At 42.3% G+C, this 13,984-nt stretch overlaps 1 long non-coding RNA gene across 1 annotated transcript; it reads right to left on the bottom strand.

Annotated features, from left to right (window-relative positions):
• Window positions 1–933: 933 nt before the first annotated feature.
• On the bottom strand, window positions 934–7,778 carry LOC125486501. Its single transcript, XR_007265166.1, has 2 exons — window positions 7,224–7,778; window positions 934–1,481 (listed from the first exon to the last, which is right to left on the bottom strand). It is a non-coding gene; the product is annotated as an uncharacterized LOC125486501 (long non-coding RNA).
• Window positions 7,779–13,984: the final 6,206 nt, after the last annotated feature.

Here is a 13,984-nt window from a genome sequence, read left to right on the forward strand (position 1 = left end):
ACTGACCCTCTAACAGTGCGGCACTCCCTCAGCACTGACCCTCCGACAGTGAAGCACTGCCTCAGTACTGACCCTCCGACAGTGCGGCCGTCCCTCAGCACTGACCCTCCGACAGTGCGGCACTCCCTCAGCATTGACCTTCTGACAGTGCGGCACTCCCTCAGCACTGACCCTCCGACAGTGAAGCACTGCCTCAGTACTGTGCTGAAAGAGTTTGCCTCGATGTTGTGCTCATGTTTCAGATGTTGGACCTGAACCCATGACCTTCTGGCCCCAGGGCATGAGTTCTCTCCCGTCAGGTCACCGTCTATTACTAATTGACATAATAGAGATACTTCTTACTGGTCTGATTTCAACTGCAGGTCTTTCATTCACATCCTATTCATGTTGGTGTTTTTTTAAAAAACCATTTGATGTTCAGGTATAACAATCAAGTGATGGAAATTTCATTTCAAAACTCCAAATTTATCAGTGTTGTAACAGGGCAGCATGGTGGCTCAGTGGTTAGCACTGCTGCCTCACAGTGCCAGGGACCTGGGTTTGATTCGACCCTTGGGTGACTGTGTGTAGTTTGTACAATCTCCCTGTGTCTGTGTGGGTTTCCTCTGGGTGCTCCAGTTACCTCCCACAGTCCAAAGACGTGTAGGTTAGGTAGAATTAGTCATGCTAAATTGCCTATAGTGTCCAGGGATGTGTAGATTAGATGAGTTATGAGGTATGGGTCTGGGTGGGATGCTCTGAGGGGCGGTGTGGACTTGTTGGGATGAAGGGCCTGTTTCCCATGCCGTAGGGATTTGATGATTGAATGTTGAGTTGTTAAATCATATAGTTAAGCCCAAACAGAGGTTTTAAATCAACACTGAGTGAAGTAAAGCTGGCTAAGGAAGAATGGAAACTAGATTAAAATAATTTATGGTGGACTCAACAACAATACTGTTTTCACGGGTTAGTTCATTAAACTGCAACAAATATACACACCTTTATGAAATACAAATCCAGTGAAAAATGTGGTTCAATTGTGGTTTACAAACTGAGTTAAAGGTAATGTTAGAATCAAGGAAGAGGCCCATTTACATTGTCAAAAGAATTAATAAAGCTCTGGATTGGGAGAATGTTACAATAAACAACACGACCAAGAAAATTCGAAGAAAAAAAGAGAATGTGAAGGTGACCTAACAAGAGGCATTAGAACAGATTGAGTAAGGTTACAAGGGTAGGTTGTAAGGAAGAAATTACTGAAGACAAAACTCAATGAAGGGGAAACATCCAAAAACAATTATTCAGGGTAGATATGTTGTCCACAGAATAAAACTGTGTTGATTAGGAAGAGTCAGCATAGATTTCTACAGAGGAAATCATGTTTAATTAACTTGCTGGAGTGTTTTGAAGAGGTAACAGAAAGTCTCAATTTGGGTCCAGGATGTTTCATGCTCTGTGTCACTCAGTACCACAACAAGCTTCCTGGACTTTCTTTGCTGAGTCTGAAAAGCAAATACAATTAGATCTGTTGAAGATTGTCTGGAAATGATACCAAGAACAGAATTTCAACAATCATATCTCACATGGTCTTTCCTTTGATCTTAACATTTCATCAATGACTAAAGTTGATTAAAGAGATAAATTAGCAGCTACCAGTAGGTTAACGAGGGCTTTTGAATAAATAAACTATCAGCTGGTTTTATACTTTACTGGCTGGAATAATAAATAATTAAATGACCAAGATAAATAAATTATATTACTAACTCATTCCAGCAATTCAATAAACTCCTGACATAGATGAAATAATTGAATAATTTACAGCTTGGCTGATTAAATGGGTCATCTGATGAGAATTTTAATTGGACAAATTAACAAACTTTGTTACAGCTATTTCATTAGTGGAATGCAAGGTGGTAAATAACTTGCAGCCTTTGGGATAAAATTCCCAGAGTTTGTGTCATACAGTTCTGATCACCACACTACCATCAAGATGCAGATGCTTTGGAGAGGGTACAGAAAAGGTTTACCAGGATGTGGCTTGGATTGAGGGATTTTAGCTATGAAAAAAGGTTGGATAGACTAGGTGTGTTTTCACTGGAATGCAGGAGATTGAGGGGTGACCTAACAGAAGTTTATAAGATTGTGAATGGCATGGATAGAGTGGAAAGCATAAGTCTTTTTCCTAGGGTGGAGGGTCAATTACTAGGGGACACAAGGTCAAGATGTGGGGGAGAGTTTAAGAGATGTGTGAGGCAGGTTTTTCACACAAAACCTGGAATGGGCTGCCAGAGAAAGCCCTTAATGAATACATGAATAGGAAGGGAACAGCGGGTTATAGAACCTGTAAGTGAAGACAGTTTTAGTATAGAAGGGCAAAAGGCTTGGAGGGCTGAAGGGACTGTCCCTGTGCTGCATTGTTCTTTATTCAGCTTTTACCTTGCAGTGACTCTGGGAGAGCATGCTGACCTCTGAATGAGTTGAGAGATTGTGCATTTCAAGGCCCACACCCATGATAGAACATGTAATTCAAGCAGATGCAAAAAGTGCAATGCTGAGGGAGTGCTGCACTGTTGGAGGTCACTACCGCAGAAATGCAGGTTAGGTGGATTGGCTATGCTGAATTGCCTGTAGTGCCCATGGGTGTGTAAGTTAGGTAGATTTTCCATGGGAAATGCAGGGTTACAGGGAAAAGGTAGGGGGATTGGTCTGTATGGGATGCTCTTTGGTGGGACTTGTTGGGCTGATTGGCCTATTTCCACACTGTAAGCATTCTATGTTGTCATCTGCTCATGATCATATTGCTGTTAGTGGGATCTTGCTGTATATAAATTGGTCACTGTTTCTTACATGAAGGCAGTGACTACATTTAGAGTATCCTTATGTTTTGAGGTGCACTATAGAAATGTTGGTGTTTATCACACTAAATCAAGAAAAGAAAAAGCTGCCTCTGACACAGGATATTATTTTGACAATGTCAGCCCCCAGCATTGACTATCAAACAACATGGGACACTGAACCACAAAAATGATATTCAGCAAACAATGGTTTGGCCAATGAGGTAAGTTCCAAGGAGTGTGACAGAGGATGGAAGTGGTGTTGAGAAGTGGAGAGATTTAGGGAAGGAATTCCAGAACTTAAGGCCAGGTGGCTGAAGGTACAGCTGTCAATTGTAGGGTAATTAAAATCAGGAAACTTAAGATGAGAGTTTTTTTGTGTTGTGGAACATTTGAAATCTCTGCCTCAGGTCGGGGGAGATGGGTTCATTGAATATTTTAAGGTTGAGTTTTGTAGATTTTTGTTGAGCAAGGAATTGAAGGTTATCGGGGATAGGTGGGGATATAGAATTCAAAACTCAACTCGAGCGGCCAAATGGTCTGGTTCTGCTCCTAATTCATAAGGGTATTCTGAGAGAGAATGCTTTGAGCAGCAGTCTCTCATCTGGTTATGGCTGAAGCTCTTCAGTGTAACTGATCAAATGTTCCCAGCCTGTCAGCTTCACTCACTGAAGAAGCTTTTCCTATTGTGCACACCTTGGTGATTATCTAACAGATCAGGAACAAATGTACTGGCAGGGGAATTCGGGATCTAGGGTGAAAACAGGCAAATAGTTACCCATTTAACAAATTCTATTACTTCCTAATTCCTTACTTAATAGATTCAAGTAAGTTTAATTCTTTCTCTTTAATCCTAATCTGGAAAAGGCCAGAAGAGTGTGGGAATGAGGTCAGACCTTGACCTGGATATCAACTTCCCCCTACATAGGCACCAGATGCCACCCCCATTTGCCAAGAAAAGTCCTGTCCGAAGCTGAGAGTTCTGTCAGGCTGAATACAAATCACCAGCTGAAAGGTGAAAAATAAGAGAAGCAAAAAATGGATTAAGAAAGACTGAGAGCCAACATTAAAAGGGAACATTCAAAATCTTCTAAAGGCATGTAAATAGCAAACATGTTAAAAAAATCACTGATTTGAGATAAAAAAGGGAATTACATACCAAAGCAAGGGACATGGCTGTAGTATGAAAAGAATACTTTGTTTTTTATTGATCATTCATGGGATGTGGGTGTCGCTGGCTGGGCCAGAATTTAGCGCCCATCCCTAGTTGCCCTTGAGATGGTGGTGAACTGTTGTCTTGAACCACAATGTTCCACCTGCTGTAAGTTGATCCACAATGCTGTTATAGAGTGGGAATTCTAGATTTTGACCCAGTGACTGTGAATGCAAGGCCATATTTTTCCAACTCAGGATAGTGAGTGCCTTAGAGGGGAACTCACAGGTAGTGGTGTTCCCATATATTGGCAGCCCTTGTTCCTCTAGATGGAAATGGTATTGGGTTTGAAAGGTGCTGTCTGTGGATCCTTGGTGAATTTATGCAGTGCATATTGTAGATAGTACACACTGCTGCTACTGAACATCATTGGTGGAGGGAGTAGGGTGTTGGTGAATGTAGTGCCAATCAAGCGGGCAGCTTTGTCCTGGCTGGTATCAAGTTTCTTGAGTGTTGTTGGAGCTGCACCCATCCAGGCAACTGGGGAGTATTCCATCACTGTCCTGACTTGTGCCTTGTAGCTGGTGGACAGGCTTTGGGGAGTCAGGAGGTGAGTTAATCACTGCAGTATTCCTAGCTTCGGACCTGCTCTTGTAGCCATTGTTTTCATATGGCGAGTCCCATTTTATTTCCAGTAACACCTTTGAATGTGCAGTAGTTAGCATCTCTCACTGGAGATGATCATTGCCCATATCTGTCTTTACAATCACTACAGACAACATCTGTTTTCTTGGTAATGAGGTCACCTGGTGGACCTCATAGATTGAGTTCCCTGTTTGGGGCTGTTAATCTGGTCCAATAAGGGAGCCCTGGCTGATAGATATAAACAGGAGTATGAGACATCCTGTTCACTTTGAGAGCTGGCTCTGAGGAAACAATTGGTATAAAGGATTCTCAAAGTGGAAATAAAGGATGATTTGGTGACAGGATACTAGTCTATGTGGAGTTATTTCACTATGCGGTTCGGGGTGACAGAAGAGAAATTGGACTGACTGTAAATAAAGTTGATAAGGCACCAGACCAATTGAAATGTATGTAAGGATATTGAAAGAGATAATGATGGAAACTGCAGAGGAACTGGCCACAATTTTTCAATCTTCCTTAGACTCCAGATTGATGCTAGAAGTCTGGATAACAGCAAACATTTCAATCTCTTTTACAATTAAAGGGTGCAAGGAAAAGCCTCAGTTACAGACCAGTCAGTATTAATTTGTTGGGGAAGAAACTCCTCAAAACAATAATACAGGGTATAGTCATGTAGACAAACATGGGTAAGTCCAGGACAGCCAGCATGGATTTCTTAAGAAATTATGGTTAACTAACTTGCAACAGTTTTTGAGAGAACCGACTCAATGAGGGTAACACTGTTGACCTGGTATACACATGGACTTTCATGCGTTTGATCTGGTGCCAAGAAAGAATTCTGGAAAGTCATAAGTCATGGTATAAAAGGAACAGTAGCAATGTGGAGACAATTAGCTGAGACAGGAAACAGTAATAATTAATGGATATTTCTTGGGCTGGAGGAAGCTCTTGAGTGAAGTTCTCTAGGGGTCAGTATTGGAACCCCTGCCTTTACTGATTAATATTAATGATTTAGATCTTTAGAGTGTAGGGGACAATACAAAGTTTGTTGACAACAAAAAGTTCAGCGTACAACTTCAAAAGGACATTGACAAGTTGGTGGAGTGGGCAGATAAAGGCTGATGAGGTTTAAATAGATAATTTAAGTAGAGAAGAACCGGAGCTTGTAGAATAAAGGTTACTACTCTAAAGGGGGTATAGCAGCAAAGAGACCTGAGTGTACATGTGCAGAAGTCATTAAATATGGCACAACAGAGCAGTTAATGAAGCATACAGTATTCTACACACTATTAATTGTGACATACACATGTAAGGATGTTATGCTGAATATGTAAGTTCTAGACCTACAGCAAGGGAATAATGTACAAGTCTGGATCCTACATTTAGGAAAGAAGTAAATATATTGGACAGAATGCAAAACAGATTTGTCAGGATGGTTCGGTGGGTGAAGAGAGATGGGAGACATTGAGACTGTATCCTTGGAGAGAAGAAGACTGAGAAAAGATTTGATAGAGCTTTTCAAATCATAAGCCAATGGGGAAAATGTTTGCACTCAAAAGGTCAAGAACCAGAGGGTACAGCTCTAAAGTGATTTGCAGAAGGAGCAAATGTGAGGTCCGAAGAAAGTTTTCAAGAGTGGACTGGGACTGAAATGTACTAGCTGCAGGTGAAATGAAGGCAGAGCCAATCAAAGCATTCAAGGATGATTGATGATTGGATGATGATGTAAATAGAAACAAAAGGCAAGGGTGTCAGGAGAATGGCACTAAGTCACAATGCTCATTTGGATAGCTGGGGCAGCCACAATGGGGTGAATGGCCTCCTGCACCATTGCATTTGTGATTCTGTGAAAGCAATGAACTAGAACCTAATAATACCTGGATGTTGTTTAAGGACAAAATGTCATGCTAAGCTCAAGCTGTGGATTTCAATGTTTTGCTTATTTCTTTGAAGCTGACAAGGAAGTCTTGAATTAAAACAGACACAACAGCTTGAAGCCAGACCATCCAGCTGCTTTTAAATGGCCACCAGGTTGTCAAGATCCATTTGTCATGAAGCTGATCTGTTCATTGCCTTCAGGAGCAGAAATTCAAACTAAGCTGTTTTAAAAAGATAGCTAAGGCCAAATCATAAAATGTTACTTCAAAGCAATATGGTTCTTTAAAGGTTAGTAGTGGTATTATTTAACTCCCTAATGGGTGTAAGATTTTAACAGGTCAGGGAACTGGAGCTCCAGGACTGATGCCAGTTAATATTCAGAGTTTAAAACTCTATAGGCCATAACTGCACCAACAGCACTTGTTCCTCACCCCAGAAAGGGATCCAGAAACGTAACAGAACGGCATTTAGTAGGGGCCAGCAGGTTAGCACATAGCCAGAGGTTATTGCTGGCTGTCAGCACCAGCCTTTCACCTTTCTCCCACCCCACCCCTGAGCCAGAACACACCTCTCCCAACTCCCATTGGCTCCAGGGTAGCCAGACACCATCACCAGTTGTATCCTGACGGGGAAATGGTTAAGATGTTCAGATGTGCTTACAGCAATGGTTCCAGCACAGAAGGAGGCCATTCAGCTCACCGTGTTTGTGCTGGCCATCTACAAGACCAACTCACCTTGTCTCAATTCCATATTTCCCCAGTAGCTCTGCAAATGTTTTCTCCATGTAATGAGCCAATTTCATCTTGAATGATTTGATTAAATCAGCATCCACCAGGCTCCTCAGACAGTGTATTCCGGATCCTGGTTCGGCGCATGAAAAAGCTAGAGTTTGTTGCTTCATTTGACGATTGTCTTAAATCTGTCTCTCATTCTCGATTCTTTCACGAGTTGCAACATGTTCTCCCTTGACTCTGTCCAGACCCCTCACAATCTTGAACATTTCATCAAATCTCTTCTGAGCTTTCACTTTGTGAAGAAAAACAGCTTGACCTCTCTCATCTATCCTCATATCTGAGGTTAACATTGTTAAATTTCCAAAGAGTGTGGGGTGGGATGGTATGTTGACAGGCATGTGACCAAGCTTAGCACTGTACTGGAACCAAGAATTCTTAAAAGCAATCACTGAATTTGCCTGGGGTGAAAATGAAAGACTGCCAAAAGCTCAACGACCTAGAAATTGAATATTACGGATAATTCCCCTGGTGAACTTCCATCTCCCAGCCTCATTCTCCTTGCTCTGTCTTTATGAAGCATTGCCAGATTGTTGGACACTGACCCCACCTGGCTAAACTTGGTACTGCGATTGCTGTTCTCCGACTGAGCAGAGGTATCATTGGCCGTTGCAAATGAACAGGAAAGATGTAAACGTGGCAGAGCAAGCTGGCAATTCCCCACCTCCAGATATTGCAGTTAAATTATTATCCAGTCCAGCGTAAGAGGGAATAATTACTGTAACGTTGAGGAATGGATGGATTGTGTTATAAAGAATGATTATATAGATTAAGTCTAGATTGTGTCATTTCAGAGTTGTTATTCCGATTTTGAAGGTTCTGCACAATGCTTATCACGACAGATTGGTCCGGATCAGTAGAACCAGAGAGCGCAGCCTTTGATGACAGAGGGTGAGATTCAAAATTAATTTGCAAGAAATATTTCAGTGAGTGAATGATACATATATACAACAGATTCCAAAGGAAACAATGGGAGATGTTAATTTGGATTCAGTCAATTGCATATTTGATGTTATATTTTTTGAAGAAAATCTGTTGTGGGATATAGTGTATGAGTAAATTAAAACAGTTATCACTAAGGAACAGGTAACTACTGACCTGTAGTTAACAGCTCTTCAGTGGTGCAGGAGACATGAAGTGAGGGAGAGAGATGGAGTGAGAGAAGGAGAGATGGACAGAGAGAAGTGAGAGAGGGACAGACGGAGTGAGACAGGCACAGATGATTTGCGACAGGGAGAGATGGAGTGAGAGAAGGAGAGATGGACAGAGAGAAGTGAGAGAGGGACAGACGGAGTGAGACAGGCACAGATGATTTGCGACAGCGAGATATGGAGTGAGAGAAGGAGAGATGGAATGAGGGTTAAATAACTGACCATTTTGGTGGTGGTGGGAGTGAATGTTGAAGCTGCTGAATGTAGAGCTGATCAGTTAGCTGCTTCATGAGCGTTGTTGGAGTTGCACCCATCCAGGCATGTGGCGACTATTCCATCCTGACTTGTGCCTTGTAGACAGTGCTCAGGCTTTGGCGAGTCAGGAGGTGAGAATTCCTAGCCACTGACCTGCATTTCAGTCTTTATATGTTTAGTCCTGTTCAGTCTGTGGTCAGTGTTCATCCTAAGAATGTTGATAGTGGGGAATTGACTAAGGGCAATGCCATTGAATGTTAAGGAGTGATGGTAAGATAAATGGAGATGGTCATTACCTGACATTTGTGCAATGTGAATGTAATTTGCCACTTCTTAGCCCAAGCCTGGATATTGTTCAGGTCTTGCTGCATTTGTACATGGGCTGCTTCAGTATCTGAGGAGTCATGAATGGTGCTGAACATTGTGCAATCATCAGCGAACTTCACCACTTCTGACCTTGTGGAAAAAGGTCTTGAGGGAGCAGCTGAAGTTGGTTGGGCTTAGGACTCCTGAAGAACTCCTGGAGCAGGGATGACTGACCTCCAAAAATCATCTTCTTGTGTGAGTATGTCTTTCATCAATGTATAGCCTCCCCAATTCCTATTCCTATTAGCTTCACTTTCCTGTCACCCCTCGCACAACACTTGATGTCCTTGTTATGTAAAAATTAACTCAGCTTCAAGATATTCAATGGCCCAGCCTCCATTGCTGACTAAGAGATTTCCAAACCGTAAAGACTTTCTGAGAGAAGTTATTCCTCCTGTTCTCCATTTTATATGGGAGCCTTGGTATTTCTATATTCCCTCAAAATGGTAACATCTCTTAACATCTACCCTGTCAAGCTGCCTCAGGATCTTGTGTTCCATTCAATAACATCGTTTCTCATTCTTCTAAATTCCGATAAGTATAGTCCCAAATTGCTCAATCTTTCTTCACAAGAAAACAACCACTTCATCCCCAGAATCAGTCCAATGAGCCTTCTCTGAGACTGCTGACAATGTCCTTCCTTAAGTAAGGTGACCATAACTATACACAGTACTCAGGATTTGGTCTGGTACAGTTGTAGCAAGTTGTAACCAAGCAACCCTCAGGACAGGGGATCACTTGCCCCAGTGTGTCTGTGATCAATGGAAATCTCTGACAGGGAGGGAGAGCTGCTGTTGAGGGAAACACACATTTTGAAAGCAGTGCAGCTGAGTTCGGGCTTCTGTGACGGTTTGACTGTATTACCGGCAGAATTTGAAAGTGGATGGGGTATGCAATAAAATCAGTTTAAGATAAAAATTATAACTGTCATATTATTATCAGCAATAATGTTTATTAGTAACATTAAGAATTGTTACATTAAAAGTGTAAATTAGTCCGAGCAACTGGCATTACTCAGTTTGTGTTTGAGTAGATTCAAGGTCACTACTGAATTAATAAACCAGAGACTAACTAAAGATCTGGAAACATAACTGTACATCACAGCACAGCAGCTCCAAATAATCTAATAAAATGATTATAAGACAAAATGAGGCCATTCAGTCCCTTATATCTCTGGCTCCCTGCAACAGCAACACAGACAGTCTTACTTCCCTGGCCCCTCATCGTTTTCTTCAGATACTTATCCATTTCCCTTTTTCTATCCATGGTGGACTCTGCCTCTACCACCCTCTCAGTGGATTCCAGGCCCAAATTACTTGCAGCATAAGAGTTTTCCTCACATTGTTGTCACTGTTTTGGGCAATCACCTTTAATTAGTGGTCTGGGGAGACTTGTGGTGTCCCCTATCTCTACACCAGGGGGCCCCTGGGTTCAAGTCTCACCTGCTCCAGAGGTGTGTCATAACATCTCTGAAAAGACTGATTAAAATGGTGAAGTTAGCGTCCTGTTACTCTCGATCTTTCCACCAATGGGAACGGTCTCTCCCTCTCTCCTCTATCAAATCCCTTCTGAAGAAGGGTCTAGGCCCAAAACGTCAGCCTTCCTGCTCCTCTGATGCTGCTTGGCCTGCTGTGTTCATCCAGCTCTACACCTTGTTATCTCAGATTCTCCAGCATCTGCAGTTCCTACTATCTCCTCTCAGTCTTCCCTGGTTCAGACAGAACTGCCACGACTTCCCCAATCTATCCCCATTACTGAAGTTCTTCATCTCTCATGAATCTTTTCTGCACTTTCCTGAATGCCTTTCCAATCCTTTCTAAGATGTGATGTCCAGAACTGGACACACAACTCTAGAGACTAACCTAATGTTTTAGAATATTTCATCAATGGGCAAATTATTGGAAAGGGCTCTGAGAGATAGGATTTATGATCACTTGCATAGGCACAGTTTGATTCGTAATAGTCAGCATGGATTTGTGAGGGGTAGATCATGCCTCACAAACCTTATTGAATTCTTTGAAGAGGTGACCAAACACGTGGATGAAGGTAGAGCAGTGGATGTGGTATACATGGATTTAAGTAAGGCATTTGATAAGGTTCCCCGTGGTGGGCTCATGCAGAAAGTAAGGAGGCATGGGATAGGGGGAAATGTGGCAGATTGAATTCAAAATTGGCTGACCCTTAGAAGACAAAGGGTGGTAGTGGACGGAAAATATTCAACATGGTGCTCGGTTACGAGTGGTGTACCACAAGGATCTGTCCTGGGTCCTCTTCTATTTGTGATTTTTGTAAACCATTTGGATGTAGGAGTGGAAGGGTGGATTAGTAAGTTCACGGGCGATACGAAGGTGGGTCAAGTTGTGGATAGTGCGGAGGGCTGTACTAGGTTACAAAGGGGCATTGATAGGACGCAGAGCTGGGCTGAGAAGTGGCAGATGGAGTTAAACCCTGAAAAGTGTGAGGTGATTCATTTTGGAAGGACAAACTTGAAAGCAGAATACAGGGTTAACGGAAAGATTCTTGGCAATGTGGAGGAGCAGAGGGATCTTGGGGTTCATGTCGACAGCTCCCTGAAAGCTGCCACCCAGGTGGATAGAGTTGTTAAGAAGGTGTATGATGTGTTAGCTTTCATTAATAGAGGGATTGAGTTCAAGAGCCGTGAAGTTATGCTCCAGCTATACAAAAGCCTGGTTCGACCACATCTGGAGTATTGTGTCCAGTTCTGGTCACCTCATTACAGGAAAGATGTGGAAGTGTTGGAAAAGGTGCAGAGGAGATTTACCAGGATGTTGCCTGGAATGGAGGGAAGGTCTTATAAGGAAAGGTTGAGAGAGCTAGGGCTTTTCTCTTTAGAACGATGAAGGATGAGAGGTGACTTGATAGAGGTGTACAAAATGATCAGAGGTATAGATAGAGTGGACAGCCAGAGACTTTTTCCTAGGGTGGCGGTAGCTATTACGAGGGGGCATTGTTTTAAAGTGTCATCTCAGCTCCAGGACATCTCTGCAGGAGTTCCTCAGGATAGTGTCTTAGGTCCAGTCATCTTCAGCTGCTTCAGCAATGACCTTCCTTCCATTGTAAAGTCAGAAGTGAGGATATTCGCTGATGATTGCACAGTGTTCAGCACCATTCACAACTCCTCAGACATTGAAGCAGTCCTTGTTCAAACATAGCAAGACCTGAACAATATCTAGCATAGGGCTGTCAAGTGGCAAATAACATAGGGCTGTCAAGTGGCATATCAACATCCTGGGGATTACCATTGACCAGAAACTGAACTGGGCCAACTATATAAATACAGTGTCTACAACAGCAGGTAAAGAGGCTGGGAATCATGCAATGAATAACTCACCTCCTGACTCTCCAAAGCCTGTCTACCATCTACAAGTCAGTAATGCAATATATCCCATTTTCCTGGATGAGTGCAGCTTCAACTACACTCAAGAATCTTCATACTATCCAGGTCAAAGTAGCCTGCTTGATTAGCACCACATCCACTCCCTTCACCACTGATGTTCAGTAGCAGCAGTGTATACGATCTACAAGACGCCCTGCAGAAATTCACCACGATTCCTTAAACAGCACCTTCTGAACGCACGACCACTTCCAGAAGGACATGGGCAGTAGACATAAGAACACTATCACCCGCAAGTTCCCCTCCAAGCCACTCACTATCCTGACTTAGAAATATTTCACCGTTCCTTCGCTGTCGTTGGGTCAAAATCCTGGAATTCCCTCCCTAAGGGCATTGTGGTCAACCCACAGCAGCACATGAGCTGCAGTTTAAAAAGGTAATGCATCACACCTCCTCAAGGGCATTCAGGGATGGGCAATAATTGCTGACCAGCCAACGATTCCTATATTCCTTGAATAAAAAAAGACAACTCCATCCCTTTGCAATAAAGGTGAAAATTTATTTGCCTTCTCATGCTCCACCTGCATGCTGACATTTCATAATTCATGTACATGGACATACAGGGATCTCCGCAATAAAATGGCCACTCTCAGTTTAAATAATATTCTATATTTTCATGCTTCCGTCAAAGTGGACAACCTCACATTTTCACAAATACTCCATCTGCTAACTGTTTGCCTACTCACTCGACTCTTTTGCGGTTTCTGTATCCTGATTCCTACTTGCAACTTGCTTTTCTACCTATTTTCATCCACAAACAAAGTTTGAAACAATAAGTCTGTCCTTTCATCTAAGCCATTATTAAAATTTTATAAAAATAAAATGCTTAAATGTAATCGAGGTATCAGCTCTGAATCCTATGGCATTCCATCGGTTACAGCTTGCCAACCTAAAATTGAGATGTTTATCCAACTCGATTTCCTGTTTGTCAATTCTCTATTTAACTTGTCCAACCTCTTCTAACTGGTCACCCTGACACTATGAGCTCTTGGTCCCACTGCTCTTACCTGGTCCCAAAGTTGAATTGCCCCTTCACTTTCTGGATACAAATTGGCTGAGAAATAACATAAGGTAAAGGGCAAAGGACATGCAGGCGCAGTGGGAGCAGGGTGTATACGTCCATAATTCATTAAAGATGGTAGGACAGGCTGAGAGAGCAGTTAGTAAAGCATACGGTACATGTCCTGTGCTTTATAAACAGGGTCATAGAGTGTAAGAGTATGGAGGCAATGCTGAACATGTACAAGACACTGGTTAGTCTTCATGAAATTGTGTACAGTTCTGGATATCACATACTTAAGTCAGATGTGAACACTTTGAAGAGGTGCAGAAGAAGTTTACAAGAATGGCTCCAGGATGAAACACATCTGTTATGAAGATCGATTGGAGAGGTTAGGACTGTTCTCCTTGGAGAGAAGAATGTGATCTGATTGAAGTTTTCAAAATCATTACAGGTCTAGACTGCGTAAATAGGGAAAAAAATGTTTTCATTCATGAAAGGATCAAGAATAGTGGTA

This window comes from Rhincodon typus, chromosome 29, assembly GCF_021869965.1.
Source record: "Rhincodon typus isolate 14 chromosome 29, sRhiTyp1.1, whole genome shotgun sequence".
Lineage (NCBI taxonomy): Eukaryota > Metazoa > Chordata > Chondrichthyes > Orectolobiformes > Rhincodontidae > Rhincodon > Rhincodon typus.